The sequence below is a fragment of the Acanthochromis polyacanthus genome, chromosome 11 (assembly GCF_021347895.1).
Source record: "Acanthochromis polyacanthus isolate Apoly-LR-REF ecotype Palm Island chromosome 11, KAUST_Apoly_ChrSc, whole genome shotgun sequence".
Classification (NCBI taxonomy): Eukaryota; Metazoa; Chordata; class Actinopteri; family Pomacentridae; genus Acanthochromis; species Acanthochromis polyacanthus.
This window is the reverse complement of record NC_067123.1, coordinates 1603875-1620902: the sequence shown is the minus strand read 5'-3', so window position 1 is coordinate 1620902 and position 17028 is coordinate 1603875.

The window sequence follows — 17028 nt, the reverse complement described above, 5'->3', positions numbered from 1 at the left end:
GTGACCAGTAGGTGGCAGCATTTCACTGCAGATATTTTGGTCAATCAGGAGTCTGAGCATCTCGTTTCTTTCACTGTAAAATAGAAAAATAAGATTTTTACGCTTGATTGAACCTTAAATTCAGTTTTTAATGTATGTTGAGCTTCATTCACTATTAGAGGACAAAGTCTGCTTCATGTTGGGATGCATCGCTCTGCTAGAACACCGATGACAGCTTCAGAAGTTTATTAGTTTTATAACAAAGCTGTAGTTGTTTTTATCAGAACTTCCTCTTGACCTTCCCTGACTTTCCCGCTCAGAGGGATGTCAGCGGGTCACATGACGTTCTGTTGGCGGGAGCTTTCTGCTGCTGGCACCAGAACCTTCCCCCCCGACCTTCTGGGACGTCACAATGCTGCCAATTAGCAGCTCGTTAGGCTTCGTTAGTCCTGATGAGCTCGTTAGGGTTCCACCTGGGACGGTGAGCGGGTTGGGCCGGGTCTCACCTTGGGCCCCGACAGACGAGCCACTCTCTGTTTTCCCGCCGGATTCTCATGCATCATATGCTCCAGAGCCCCGGGGTCGGACCCGGTGCCCCCTGCTGGACCCCGGCGCCCCCTACTGGACCCGGGCCTCGGTCCGTCCGTCTGCAGCCGTCCTCAGTGCTTCATCATCTGAGCTGAAATCTAAACTCTGCATCGCTGCCATGGACAGATGTGGTCGGCGGTGCGTGAGGTTCATCCCTCGTTAGCGGAGCCGCCACACCTGCTCTACATATCACAAGTTTCCTGGTTTCACCTCTGAACGGATCGGATCCTCTCTCTTTATTCTCCAGGTGGGTGGAAGATTGCCACTGTGCACGGATGGTTGGTTTGCAGTAAGCGTGCAGGCAGCAGCGCGCTGACAGGTGCGGTATGGATGGGGCGGATTTTGAGGTCACAGAGCAACATGCCGACATAAATCATCCTCAGAGATGTTCAGGATGAGCGACTGGAGGCTGAGATGGTGCAGAGAGATGGAGCTAGCTCTGTTAGCGGCTCTGCAGCTCCACATTCACCTGAGAAGCTTCAGATCCACAGCAAGGAAGGAGGATATCTGGAACAAATGTTTCTGTAACAAACTGACGGGATCTTTCCAGAACTGGTTAGAAAATGAGCCTTCTCTTTTCCAGTTTTCTGCTCCATATTGATCAATAATAGGTATTGATTGTCTCATTTTATTCCATGTTTCTGTGTTGTTGCTAACCCTACTCTAATCCATGCTAATGTGATCTTTTTCTCAGCAGTAGAAGCTAGATATTTAGCTAGCTGTTACTGCTGACCACTGATGGAAAACAGTCCAAAGAATGAGTCTGATCCTGATAATATGAGGTAGAGAGAGACATTCAATCAAGGCTGACAATGGATGAAAAGATGGAAAATAGAAGAGAGGACATAGCTTTGATCTACACATTCTGTAGGAACACTGTTGGAGGATGGAAACGACAAAAACAAGACAGAAAACAACAAAAACAAGACAGAAAACAACAAAAACAAGACAAAACGTCATCACCAGGTTGTGCTAACATGTTGTGGGACACGTTCCATGATTAATAATTATTATTTAAAATATTATGTTGATTAAAAATGTTCCCACAATAACAGAGACACGAATTAAAAAAAACCCATAAAAAGTAGATTTAAATTAGATTCTAACTGTTTTATCAGAGATCCAGTTTGGTCATCAGGGGGACAAGAGAAAAACTCCAGACTTATTTGGTATTTAAAACATTTTAAACATTCTTCTCTCCCAGTTTTATAGATTCTGTCTCAGGACAACATTGACACAGCAGCAGCAGCTCTGTGATCATGATCAGAGTTTTGTTCACAGCTTTTTCTAAATGAACAATAAAGCGATCAGAGCTGCTTTGTTCTTCCTTAATGTTCCATAAATGTGTTCTGTTGTTGCTCCGTTAGCGCCCCCCTCCATCTCTGTGGGTCTGGTTCTGTTCTGAGGATCCGTCATCATTAACATGTCTGACACGTGGCTGATCCTCCACAAAGCTCTTCCTCCCTGAACTGCTGGAGCTGCTGCTTAATTGAGCCTCCAGAACCGGGGAAACTGCCAGATTTCCTGCCAAGACGAATGAACCTGGCAGAGGAGTGTTCTCCCAGCGAAATTAATCCTCTGGTGCGTCGAGGCCTCCTGTAAATCCCATCCGTCAAGCGTCCCGCTAATCGATTTATTCAGGTTTCCACACCTCCGCCTGCAGCAGCCGGCCAGGGGTCGGCAGCAGCACCGCCAAGTTCGTCTGTCAGCACAAAGAAAGGAGGAGGCGTTGTTGGGCTGGCCTGGTGATGGAGAGCTGAGAGGACCGGAGCTGAAGTGGCAGACGGGTGGAAGAGGTAAATGGGACCTAACAGCCCACCGTGATGGATTCATCTGGGGGCAGCAGGGTCCTGATGGAGCTCTGATGAAGCTCCTCCATCGCCTCCACGCTGGGCGGGGTGGAGGCAACATCTGCTGCCCAAAAAAATCACTGGAAATGACTACAGGACACTCCGAGGAGTTAATGCTGTTAGCTGAGGCAAAGCTCAGGTCTAGTTGTCTTTTAGTGGCTCTGAAATTCAGATTTTAATGTTTTCTGGATGCAAAAACGGCAAATCAACATTAAAGGGGAACTTTCGTTTTTTCAACCTGGGGTCTGTTTTCATGTCATTTCATACATGTGAGTGATGGAGAAATGAATTTTCAACATAGCTCCAGTATTTAGCCAGGCAGGCAGCTTAGCAGCTCAGCTAGCAGCTCAGCTAGCAGCTCAACTAGCGAAAAGTATGGGGCAGCTGGCCCCCCCGCGTCAAAGTCCGCCCTAACGTGCTTTTTTCCCCACACTGACCGGCTCAGATAGTCTCAATGAGTGTCCCACAACATACTAGAGATGAGAAGTGAACGAAAACCTCCACATTACCTGGTGATCGCTCTTTGTTGTGGTCTGTATCCAAATCTCAGGACGCTAGAAAGCAAATCTCGTTCTGAAATCGTGCGATAGCTTGCGCCAAAACCGTTTTTTTGGCGTGAGCTCTCGCGCGATTTTGGAACAAGTTGCCCCATACTTTTCTCTAGCTGAGCTGCTAAGCTGCCTGCCTGGCTAAATACTGGAGCTATGTCAAAAATTCATTTCTCCATCACTCACATGTATGAAATGACATGAAAACAGACCCCAGGTTGAAAAAAAAAACAAAGTTCCCTTTTAAACCTGTTCTCTGATTCAAGAACATTCTCACATTTATTCAAAATCAACCAAATCCCCTCAGAATCATGTGGTTTTTCATCCCCAGTAACTTTATCAATGATCAGAGTTCTACCTTCATATGGGGAATATTTCCAGAGTTCCATAGAGGTGGGTTCAGATTTATCACTTTTTAATGGACTTTTTCCATCAAAAATGAACAGAAAACACATTTAGTCTTTAGACTGTGACACCAGGAGTGGATGAAGAATTAATCTGGTCTGTAAATGAATCATATCTAATGTGACAGAAAACATCTCCAAAATGATGAAAAAAGACCAGAATGCCACCCCAAAGACTCAAAATCCCCACAAAAACATCAAAACTAATACAAAATTGCCCCAAATCACCACAATAATATGTGATTATACCACAGACAGACACAAAGTGCTGCAAAAAGACACAAATCACCAAAAAGGGCCAAAATTACCACAAAAATAGGTAAACACACCACAGAAAATGCAGAATTACCACAAGAGATGAATATATAACAAAAATCAACACTAAAAGAAGCAAAATTACCTAAAATCCCAAACAAACACTCAAAATCAACACGAGAGGTGAATGTACCACAAAAACACTCAAAATCTCCTGTAAAAGTTCCAATATTATCGCAAAAACACTGAAATCACCATTTTTAAGACACAAAATCACTGCAAAATAATGCAAAATCACAACATTAAGGATCAGTATTGACTCAGGAAGAGTTAGAGTCACTTTTACATCCATCCAGGTGTCACAGTCTAAACACTAATCTGGTTTTTGTGAACTTTAAGCATCAATATAAGTGGAAAGGTCTTATTTTGACCAACATTTGATACCAGGATGATCTCCTACACAATAGTCAGTCTGTAGAAATCCCTTTGACTGATTCTCCATGAAATAATCCAGGTGTTCAAACCAAGCAAAAGGAAGCTCAAGCTGAAGGTGACAGCAGAGACTCAGGTGGAGATGAAGCTCTGAAACAAGTGAAGTGGAAGCAGAGGAACTGAAAGAACCTGATGTGTCTGTGTTCCAGGTTCTATCAGCTGGAGAAAGACGTCTGAAATCATCCATCCATGAACTATACCTGTTTTATCCAGTACAGCGCTCCAACAGTCCTCTCCCATCATGTCTGAGTTCTGAAGAAGGTGTCAGTTACAGTTGTGTTCAAAATTATTCAACCCCCACAGTAGATAAATGTTTTTGCAAGTTTGACATTTATTCTTCATCTTGTTTATAGTCACATTAAATAATGACACGTCAAATAGACAAATACAACTGAAATTACAACAAAAATGTTTGTAATATACCAATTAATGGCCTTTCTGTGATTACCTCATTGACAAAATTATTCAACCCCCCTAGTCCACCACTCTTAAGAACAGAGGTTTCCATCAGGTGTTGTCAAACAGCTGATGAAAACACCTGTAGATGTGAACGGAACCCTAATGAGCAGCAATTAAGCAGATTTAAAAGGACTGTGACACATGGCTCTTCTTGGCCGTTAATGACATCTTTGCAACATGGTGAAGTCCAAAGAATGGTCAAAAAAGTTCAGAGAGGAGGTCATTTCACTTCATAAGCAAGGATATGGATATAAAAAGATAGCAAAGAGGCTAAACATTTCAAGAGACACAATTGGGAGCGTAGTCCGCAAGTTTAAAGCTAAAGGCACAGTGGAAACGCTACCTGGGCGTGGTAGAAAGAGGTTACTGTCTGCAACTGCTGTGTGATACCTGAGGCGAAAGGTGGAGAAAAATCCCCGAGTGACAGCTGAGGAACTACGACAGGACATGTCAGAGGGAGGTGTTCAGGTTTCATCCCAGACAATAAGACTGTTACGGCCACCAGTGTTGGTGTGCCGTTCGTTTTGAGGTGGTGTTTTGTAGGGCCTTTGTGTGGGAGAAATTTGTGTGTGGGTTCAGCTGGGGCTTTTTCAGAGTCTTTGGAGCCCCAGCTGCCGGCTGTTTCAGCTGATGACACAGAGCTGGTGACGACCTGCACTCCAGTCTGGTTCTCCCCGCCCTCCGGCCGTCCTGATTGGGCCACCCTCCAGCTCCTCCTCCTCAGACCAATCAGAGGCAGCCAGGCACCGCACCTGCAGGCTATAAAGTCCCACCAAGCCATTAGTCTTGGTGGCTGGTACTTCGACCAGTCCACCCTGGTGCTCTCTTTGTGTATTGTGGCTTTGTATTACCGTTCTGTGTGGTCTTTCGGTCTGGACGCACTTGTGGTTGTGCACAGACAACTTTGACCTTTATGTCGGCTGCTTTAGTTTAGTGTGGAGCCCTATGTGTCAGTGGAGACTGAGGCTCCACTTTTGTAGTCTGCCAATTACATGTAGAAGCCACTTCGTATACTGAGCTGTTGTAAATTATGCTCATTATGTATATTTATTCAGAGGCACCAGTTTTGTTTAGTTTGTTTTGTACACCTTTTGTATTAGTTTTTGTTCCTGGTGGTGGGTGTTGCTTCTGTAATTCAGTTTGGCTAGGGAGTTTAGTTGTTTTCTTTGTGTTTAGCTTAGTTGCAAACTCTGTTAGCCTTCATTATGTTTTATTCCGTTCTTTGTTTTAGCAACACCCACTCATCTTGTGTTTTATTGTCACTCTTCTATTCCTTTTACTACTAAGCAATAAATCCCTTAACCTGAACCAACAACATCTGGTTATTTTGTTGCATCCAGCCAACCCCCAGAGGTTGGATCATAACAAAGACGCACACTGCGAAATGATGGCCTCCATGCAAGAACTCCCAGGCGCACCCCCCTGCTGACTCCAAAGCACAAGAAGAGTCGACTCCAGTATGCCCAAAACCATGTGGACAAACCACAAAGGTTTTGGGATACTGTTCTCTGGAGTAATGAGACCAAACTGGAACTTTTTGGGCCAATGGATCAACGGTACGTGTGGAGGAGAAAGAATGATGCCTATAAAGAAAAGAACACCCTGCCTACTGTGAAGCACGGTGGGGGGTCAGTCATGCTCTGGGGTTGTTTTGCTTCTTCAGGTACAGGGAATCTTCAGCGTGTGCAAGGTATTATGAGTTCAGTTCACTACCAGGAGATCTTGGATGCAAATGTCACGCAGTCAGTGACGAAGCTGAGGCTTGGGAGACGTTGGACCTTCCAACAGGACAATGATCCTAAGCATACCTCAAAATCTACCACAGCTTGGTTGCAAAAGAAGGGCTGGAAGATTCTGGAGTGGCCATCGCAATCGCCAGACTTAAATCCCATTGAAAATCTCTGGTGGGACTTGAAGAAGGCAGTTGCAGCACGCAATCCAAAAAAAGGTTAATGAACTGGAGGACGATTTATTAATTTCAGCTCACTATAAATTACTTCTAGCTAACTATTTATTAGTTTTAGCAAACTATTTCTTAACTATTTATTACTTTAACAAGCAATTTTCAGATATTTCTTATGTGTATGCTATATGACTTTTAGCTAGCTGTTACTACTTTCAGCTATTAACTTTAGTTAACTGTTATATTTAGTAAACTGTGTTATGTTCTGCTCATTATGTTATCTTTAGCTAACCTTTTTTTAGTTTCAGCTAAATATTTGTTGTTTAGTCAACTATTGTTATTTTTAGCTGTCTAGTTGCTAAATTTAGTCAGCTTTTTGCTACGTTTAGCTTGCTATACATTACTTTAAGAGAAGTGTTTTTTATTTTTAGCTAAATATATATCTTACTTTTAGGTTAACATTTTTTTTACTTTAAGCCAACAATTTTAGCACTTAGTTAATCATTACTTGAAGCTAACTATTTTAGCACTTTTAGCTTAAACTATTTATTACTTTTAGCGAACCATTCATTATTTTTAGCTAACATCACAATATCTTACTTTTAGCTCACTTTGTATGACTTCTAGCTAACTATATGTTTTTTTTTGCTCACTATAAATTACTTTCAGCGAACTATTTGTACTTTTAGCTAACTAGTTTTAATGAGGTTTTTCCAATAACCTCTTCTCTAAATTGAACTGTTAAAAAACCTCCGGAACCTCCAATCAAGCAGGTTTCCTTAAACATCTCCAGAGTTCTTTGAGGTTCTCCTAATTCTAAGAGATGGGTGGGTGGGGGGTGGTGGCTCCTGAACACAACTTCATTTTCCGACTGCACCTGAATGCACCAATGACGTTAGTTTGATCTTTTGATTTTATTTCATTTGGATTTGAAGAAGCTTTGAAGACGTTTCCTGATGCCGCAGGGCAAGATGAGCAGCTTTGTACCTTTGAGGTAAGAAAACTGTGGCTGTTTCTCAGTACATAACTCTCTGTACTTGGTTCTGAGGTACTCATGAAACGTCATCATGGAGACTGCATCGGACCAGACTAGTGAGCATAGATATGAATCAGTAGATAGGACAGGATCCTTTGAGCTGTGTGCTATGGCAAGGTTAAGCTAGTGGGGGCAAAGTTTCAAAGCATTCCTTGGATGTAGACGGCGTGAAAAGGGAAACAAGTTTGCCGTCTCACTGTGCTGCATACAGCTACACACTACGCTATACAACTGAGACAAGGAAATCTGGAATAACTTTTCATAGGTAAGAATAGTTTTTGGCTCTTTTTTAATTATTAAATCTTGTTGAGAGCTTCCAGTCTATGAGAGCTAACCAGTTAGCCGCTAGCAAAACGCTAACACGAGCTAACAGATGGACAACCAAACACCAGACGATTAATAGTAGCTGTAGTATAGTTGTACAAGCAGTAGTAGTGATACTAAAAGTACAAGCAGCAGTCGTAGTATAAGTAGCTGTTAGAGTCGTAGATAGGGTTGCCACCTTTCAGAAATGAAAATAAAGGACACTGTCCACGGCTCCTCAGGGCCACAGCTCAGTAAAGTTGGAAAGATACTCACAGATTTGGACTTCTGGCATCAGTAACTCATTAGATATAGGTTGTCAAAACAAACGATGCCTCTTTCCCATCATTGTAAGGCAGATGATGTGCTACAAGGCCAGTTTTATCTAAAGTAGCTGTCTTTAAAGTTGCAGGAATAACACTGGTGTGAACAGGAGCCAGTAGAAGGCTGCAGTGATTCTGGTGACATCAGAGTGGATCAGAGTGAACTTATTGAATATTTGTGTTTCTTCGCTGTTGCAGCATTTTTGCAATTTGCAGACAGTCCCTTTTCACTCCATAGACACCAATGATAGACCATAAACCATTGATTATTATGTGGTTCAAAACGTGCAAGATGATAGGATGTTGCCTAAAATTATCATGTATGATATGTGGTTCAAAAAATGTCAGAGTGCAGTATATTGTCAAAATAGTATGTTATTCAAGAAAACATCAGAGTTTAATATGTGATCTAAAAAATGCCATAGAATAATAGTTCATTGCACAAGTAAAAGTATAATAATTTTTAAAACTGTTCAAATTCTTAGATGTTGCTAAAAAACAAAACAAAACAAAAAAAGTCATAGTAATATGTCAGTTAAAAAAGCCTGTAGTATAGCAGGTCGCTCTAACAACGTCAGAGTTTAGCCTTTGGTCCACAAAACCTTGTTCTGTCCCGGCTGTCTGAAGTAGGTGAGGAAGTTTACAACAACACAACATGTGAGGGGGTTAAAAGCAAATGGGTGTTAGTAAAATAAAAATAAACAGAACTAAAAGTGAACTTCACGTTGACATTGATGGACATTCCAACCAGGAACAGAGTAAAAGATCATCAATAAGAAAAAAACTCTTCCTGTTCACCTCTTAAACCCAAAAACACACCGCAGTAGCACCCTAAACTAAAACTACCACTGGGTTCCTGTTTTCCTTTCTGAACAGTTCAAAGGTCCCTCTCTATCTCCCCACATCCACCAACCACTGGAACACATCCCCAAAGTTCTGCTGAAGCTCAGCTTCCCCTCAGAAGAAGTGCCGCCAGATGAAGGAGCCTTTAGAAAGGCAGCTGGCATCGTGATTGGACGGTACTTTGGTCTGATCCAATCCAGCTTCAGCTCCAGAGACGGCAGGCGGGACGAGTCAACGGAGGCCGGGTGGATGAAGACATGAAGCTGAGAACAATCCAGAAAACACCAGAGGAGGAGAGCAGGGCCCAGGGAACTCACTTCAGCAGAGTCTGAAGCTGTCCCACCTGATTCCCTTGGAGAACTTCAAATGTTTTTTAAACACTGTGGAAAAATCATCTTTGAGGACTTATTCTTGTTCTTAGTGTTTTTACATTTTAACTTCATTGCTCGGCGCTTTGCACATCCATTTTAAAGTCTATGTTGTGTTTTGTCATGACCCTGTTTGTCTGGAACTCAGTGTTTTATTGTGTTGTTATATTGTCTAGTACAGGTCCCTTAGTGTTGTTTGTCAGTGACTCAGTGTTGTCTTGTAATGTTATTTAAAGACAGGTTCCCTTTGATAATGAGACTCAGTGTCTCAATGAGATTACCTGTATAAATAAAGGCTAAATAAAATAAAAACAGAGTAACATAGTATGTCTCTGAGAAAACATCATAGTATAACCTTTGGTATGAAAAAACGTCATTAACTCCAAGATTTTAAATACTTTCATTTACTGCAGATGAATATCTGCTCCAAGTGTCTCACTAATAATCATTATCAGCCTTAAAAACCCACAAACACCCCCCCTCTATACTGGACCACACTTAGTACAGTCCGGTTCCCCCTTCTATAAATCTGCTTGGAATCTTCCACTTCCTGTTTGTCAAAGTGGCCTTCTACCTGGACAGGTTTAGTTGGAGCTCATCAACAAACATTTTGGGTAACTGCACTTTAATCTGGATGGATGACACTGAATTAGTCTGTTTTAATGAGACTGAGTTCAGATGTGTAGCTCTGTCATTAAATAGGAAATTATTTCTCAGAATTCACAGAGAAAAGTCTAAATGTTTGCTAGGTTATAGCGTCCCACATGTTCTGTGGCTCAGCTAAAGCTAACTCTCTCCAACTTCTGGATCTCTGGAGTTGCTTGTTGTTCAAATATCTTGCTAAAGGTGCTGAAGCTCAGAAAGTCTGAGATGTTTGTTCAGAATCAGCTCATTCTCCAGTCTGATCTGAGCTGTCCTCTTTAGTTTGAACTTTCCCTAAACTTAGGAGTTAATGACAGAGCAGCACATCCGGACTCAGTCTCATTTATGTAGAGATTAAACTTCAGTGTCATTCATTGATGTTAAAGTGCAGTTTTTCACGTTTGTTGCTCATGCTCCCGACCAAACCAGTCCAGGTGGAAGACGATGTGAAGAGAAGCTCCAGAGGATGAATATCACACATTTATGTTGGAAATAAATGTCCTTTAATTAGACATTGTCATGCAAAAGTTGGATTTCCCTTTAATGATGTTCAAATCTTTGTTATTTTGTTGATGTTGGTTTCTAAATGTTTTCTGACACTCGGCCCCAAACATTAAAACCTTCTACGGCTCACAAGCTGCAACAATTCACACATTATCAACGATCTTTGTGACTAAACTAAGGGGCCGTTTACACGAGGACGCTTGCAGGTAAAAACGTCAATATTTCAACAAAACGCCCCATCGTTTATACGAGGACAGCGTCTGTTTAATTAACAAACATTTTCTGTTTATAATATTTTAATTGTATTTCATGTTTAAATTTCTTTTTAAAAGTTTTGTCAAATGTTTTTCCTTTGACTTAATTGCTTTTTTAAAAAATAGTTTATTTTTTTTCTTTCAAGATTCTAACCTCAACCTTAAAAATGAAACAAACCCTTAAATCACAATAAAATACTTCTGTTGTCACAATCATGAGTTAGTCACTTATTCAGTTTATCAGTTCAATTTTATTTGTTTAGAACCTTTCACACAGATGACAAAACTACACAAAGAGAAAAACTATGATTAAAACTCAGAAACATAAAAAAATAAAGATTTAACATGTAATAAAATGTGTTGTGTTCAGGGGATGGAGGGAGTTTATTGAAGTCTTCTTGGGCTCACACAGTAAATCATTTAAAATAGAAACTGGATATTCAGTCTAAGGAAACTGCAGAGCGACAGAAGAACCAACAATATCTCCTGTTTTCTCCTCTTCTGCTGCTTTCAGACCAAAGAACTACAGACTCTTCACAACCTGCTCAAACTCTTGGTACAGGACCTCACCACACGGTCAACAAGGTTTCCTTCTCATTTCTACTCTGAAGCTCACCTTCTCCTGCTCAAACTGCTGACAAATGTTTGTGCTGCTCTAAAGTCTGGTCTCCAGAACTTCCTAAAAACTCTCAAAGTCTCTTCTGCTGCAGGTTGCTTTGTAGAACTGTTCCAGAAAACCTCACTAAACCACATGGAGGGGCCTCAAGATAGTCGTCCAAATGAAACCGTACAAAAACCAAACTAGCACAACCCAGACGCTAAAGTCTCCTGCAGCCTACCAGAGAAGCTCTTTAAACAGAGAATCAGGACAGGAACTCTGACCTTCTGGACAACCAACGTTGGTTCACAAACAACCAAAAACCTCTAAAGACTCACTACAGCCAAGATAAAGACACAACTCAGCTGCACCAAATCCACTAATCACTGCACACATTAGCACCATGTGCTAACTGTGGCTAAAGAACCACATTTACCAAGACAACTATCCAGTACAAAGCCCTAAAACACACCAAGAAACACATTAAAGAGGATTTTACTGCTGGAAGCTGCAAGCCAACGCCTAAAGAACAAACTAAAGCAACAGAGCCAAACCCGGTTCAGTGAAGAGAAGCAGAGGAAATGTTTGACTGCAGACATAAAGCAGGAAGACACTGAGCTGCTCAGGTGTTCCTGATGACACCAAGCAGCCACCTGGACAGCCAATAGGAACACAGCTTACTGGAAGTCCAGAGGGCTGGCTTAGTGAAGGAAATTTAGTTTAAAGTTGAAGCAGAAAGTTAACAGAGAAAGTAGAAAACCACCTTCTGAAACCTGAAATCTCTGAGTTTTCACACAAAGAACACCTGAACATGTCAAACTGGTTCCATAGTAGAACCTTCACTGTAAAAACATCAGAGTATGGTGTGTTGATCAGAAAACATTATGACCGGCTGTCTAGGAGCGACACAAAAACAGGACAAACACTGGTTTCAGGGGGTTGAAAGAGTAAGTTTACAACAACACAACATGTGAGCAGAAAAATCATAAAGTCTGACTTTAGTTCAGCTGAAAATATTAGTTTTTGTCTTTTTTATTGACCAAACTTTTCAGGAAGTAGATGAAGAATAATTAAAGCTCTCATGTAGAAGTCCAACTTCTTCTGGATCCTTGTGGAGAGTTTAGTCTTAGAGTTTGTAAAGCTGTTGAGTTTTTAGAGTCACGTGGATTGTTCTGACCTTTAATAGAGAGTTTAGTGTCTGACTAATTCTGTTCAGTGAATGGATCATTTAAGTTATGAAGCACTTTTTATTGTTTAGTTGCTGATGTGGTCAACTTGAAGCTGTTCAGTGCATTAAAATCCTCCAAGACAAATGTTACAAAGTGGTTGCTGGACTTATTTCAATAATGCAGATATTTATGGAAAATACTGAAATGTGTTGTTCTCATCCAGCCACAGAACTTTCATCCATATTTTACATGAAGAACCATTTTCAATACTGCCTGCTCTTGCTCTGTTTTTTCTGATTTTTTTTGTGTTTAATATTTTTATTATGATTTTAACATGAGAAAAAAGCATATAACATAAAATAAAAATAAAAACCCACCCACTAAAAACACGCGTTTACAGTCACTCAGTTATGAAAACACTTAGAAACAAAAAAGGACATTGAAATAAATAAACAATAAAAATAAAGTGCACACACTATTAGTTAGAAAAAAATAAGATAATAAAAAATAAATAAAAAGGGGGTCAGTTTAGCCAGCGTAATTTATAAATCAAAGTCATTCTTGCACCTGAGTCGATGCTTGATCTAAATAAAGCAAAGAGGCTTCCAGATCTTATAGAATTTCCTTTCAGAGCCCTTAAGAACACATTTAGTTTTCTCAAGCTTAAGATGAAATAAAACATCTTTGATCCAGTGTGACACTGTGGGTGGGGCAGCATCCTTCCACTTCAAAAGTATCAAGCGTCTCGCCAAGAGGGTTGAAAAGGCAACAATCTGTTGACCACCAGGGGGCAAAATCAAGCCCTCCACTTTAACCCCAAAAAGAAGTAAAAATGGGTCAGGAACCACATTAATTCCGAATACAGCTGAAAAGGCCTCGCATACACCTCCCCAAAACTGTTGTATTTGAGAACAGAACCAAAACATGTGAATCAGAGTAGCCTCCGCTAATTTACAACGATCACAGGTGGGGTCTGCTGACGGGTAAATCTTCGACAATTTGGATTTGCTTATTTTTTCTGATTTTTTTAAGCGCAATGTTTTTTTTTCATTATTATCCCTTAATGTTATCTCTATAATAAGTTTTTAAAAGGGCAAAATGCTCTTAAATTACATCAGAATGCAGGAAATAGGATCAATAATTTTCTATATTTTCTGGTGGAGGGTCCCCAGACCCCCCATCAGCATCCAGCACAAACCAGATCTCACTCTAAGGTCTGCCCTGAAGCTTTATAGTGAAATTACAGATTAACTGCACTTTTTCAGCTCATGGACTCACAATAGTGGAATAAAAGTCTGTTAAAGGATCTAAAGCTGTTAAAGGTCAACAGTCTATACATGACTTTAACTGCACATTCTGGGTTTTATTTTCCTAAAATTAATTGGACCTTGAGGCTTTTTTTTCTTTCTGACAACAAGCTCCTGATTTTGCAAATAAATCCGATTCTTCGTCCGGCAGTGTGAGAGTCAAGGACAGCGGCGATGTCTTCGCTAACAGGAGGAACCACAGTCTGGGTTTTAATGTGGATCCATTAACCTTCATTCATTCTGAAGCTGGACCAAAACAAGCTCCTCTCATCTGCTTAGACCAATATGAGATGCAAATACCGGGAAGGGAGACGAAATAAAGTGAATTCTCACCCCATTCATTACCTCCGTCAGAGAAAGAAAAGGAAAGTGACCATAAAATGAGCGCTGGAGCTTTGGCCGCGATTGCCTTTGAGAAATAATTAAAGCCTCTTTGCACTGCTCCCCAGCCTCCAGGAAAAACCCCCGTCTTCTGTACGCTCTGCAATTGATGTTTGGTTTAGCAGCCCCTCTGAATAAAGCAGGCCTTCAATAAACTATATCACCCTATTTGTGGGAGTAATACAGCCCAGTGCGGTCCTCAATTAGGCCTAAATGACACAGCAAATTGGAAAATTAGGGCGGGAGGGAAGGATAATTTGCTCCGAAACAGGCTAAAAGCAATTCATTAGGAGACAAAGGGTCCGCCGGTGTCCTCCAACAGAAAATCCTGCTTTAAGTTCAGACGCCTTCGTGTTCACCTTGTCTGAAGTCTGATCCTATCCTGCTATGACTCAGATTCAGCCTGAGGACTCACTGACCAAAGCAAGCTGGATCTAAAGCAGCAGGAAGCTTTTAATTAGACCAATGTTAGTCAGACAGGAGTGGATAAGATCGACTAATCAAATCAGAATGTACCAGATAATACATAGATGTAGAGATAAAACATGATCCTGTAAGGTCACAGAGTATTACTGGATAATGTGAGATAATACAAAGCTGCAGCAGAGACAGTAGAAATGACAGAATGACTGGATAATCTGAATGAAAGCGGGAAGACATCAACTATTTTTGCTCTAACGTATTCTAAAGTCATTCAGTCAGTGTCAGAGTTTATTTATTTGTTATTTGCTACACAAATGTAATTTCTGTACAATATTTTCACTGAATTTGAAGAATTTTTTGTGTTTTCAGACCTGGAAAGTTTTAAATATGATTTTCTATTTCAAATTATACTTTAATCTGACAGTTTTTTTGTACTGAACAATCCTCCATGTTTCTATAAACCAACTTATAGTTGCAAAATTACTCAAAATGGTAAAAATGACAATAATTCTGACTTTTTGGTCCTTGAAAATGGAACAACCATACTAAACCTTGAAACCAGGATGGTCTAGTGTCTCCATAAAGTTCCTGTCAGTGTTTATATCTATGGATGGATCCATGTTTCTACTTAAATCCAGTCTTTGGTCCACATTTCTCCAACTGTTGAGGCTCTGACATCAGTAGAATCTAATGGTTAAAGTTATACCAGACAAAGTTCCAGTTTTTAGATGTTTAGACTAAATGTTGATGTGGACTCATTAGTAGGAACCAGAACCTGGAGTTCATAGAGGTCTAGGTGTTCATAGAGGTCTAGGTGTTCATAGAGGTCTAGATCTTCATAGAGGTCTAGATGTTCATAGAGGTCTAGGTGTTCATAGAGGTCTAGATCTTCATAGCCGTCTAGATGTTCATAGAGGTCTAGATGTTCATAGAGGTCTAGATGTTCATAGAAGTCTAGATGTTCATAGAGGTCTAGATGTTCATAGAAGTCTAGATGTTCATAGAAGTCTAGATGTTCATAGAGGTCTAGATGTTCATAGAAGTCTAGATGTTCATAGAAGTCTAGATGTTCATAGAAGTCTAGATGTTCATAGAGGTCAAGGTGTTCATAGAAGTCTAGATGTTCATAGAGGTCTAGATGTTCATAGAGGTCTAGATGTTCATAGAAGTCTAGATGTTCATAGAAGTCTAGATGTTCATAGAGGTCTCGATGTTCATAGAGGTCTAGGTGTTCATCGAGGTCTAGGTGTTCATAGAGGTCTAGATGTTTATAGAGGTCTAGATGTTCATAGAAGTCTAGGTGTTCATAGAGATCTAGGTGTTCATAGAAGTCTAGATGTTCATAGAGGTCTAGATCTTCATAGCCGTCTAAATGTTCATAGAGGTCTAGGTGTTCATAGAGGTCTAGGTGTTAATAGAGGTCTAGGTGTTCATAGAAGTCGAGGTGTTCATAGAAGTCTAGATGTTCATAGAGGTCTAGATGTTCGTAGAAGTCTAGATGTTCATAGAGGTCTAGATGTTCATAGAAGTCTAGGTGTTCATAGAGGTCTAGATGTTCATAGAAGTCTAGGTGTTCATAGAGGTCTAGATGTTCATAGAAGTCTAGATGTTCATAGAAGTCTAGATGTTCATAGAGGTCTCGATGTTCATAGAGGTCTAGGTGTTCATAGAGGTCTAGGTGTTCATAGAGGTCTAGATGTTTATAGAGGTCTAGATGTTCATAGAAGTCTAGGTGTTCATAGAGATCTAGGTGTTCATAGAAGTCTAGATGTTCATAGAGGTCTAGATGTTCATAGAAGTCTAGGTGTTCATAGAAGTCTAGGTGTTCATAGAAGTCTAGATGTTCATAGAAGTCTAGATGTTCATAGAAGTCTAGATGTTCATAGAGGTCTAGATGTTCATAGAGGTCGAGGTGTTCATAGAAGTCTAGATGTTCATAGAAGTCTAGATGTTCATAGAAGTCTAGATGTTCATAGAGGTCTAGATGTTCATAGAGGTCTAGGTGTTCATAGAGCTCTAGGTGTTCATAGAAGTCTAGATGTTCATAGAAGTCTAGATGTTCATAGAAGTCTAGATGTTCATAGAGGTCTAGATGTTCATAGAGGTCTAGGTGTTCATAGAGGTCTAGATGTTCATAGAGGTCTAGATGTTCATAGAGGTCTAGGTGTTCATAGAGGTCTAGGTGTTCATAGAGGTCTAGATGTTTATAGAGGTCTAGATGTTCATAGAGGTCTAGGTGTTCATAGAAGTCTAAATGTTCATAGAGGTCTAGGTGTTCATAGAGGTCTAGGTGTTCATAGAAGTCTAGGTGTTCATAGAAGTCTAGATGTTCATAGAGGTCTAGGTGTTCATAGAGGTCTAGGTGTTCATAGAAGTCTAGATGTTCATAGAGGTCTAGG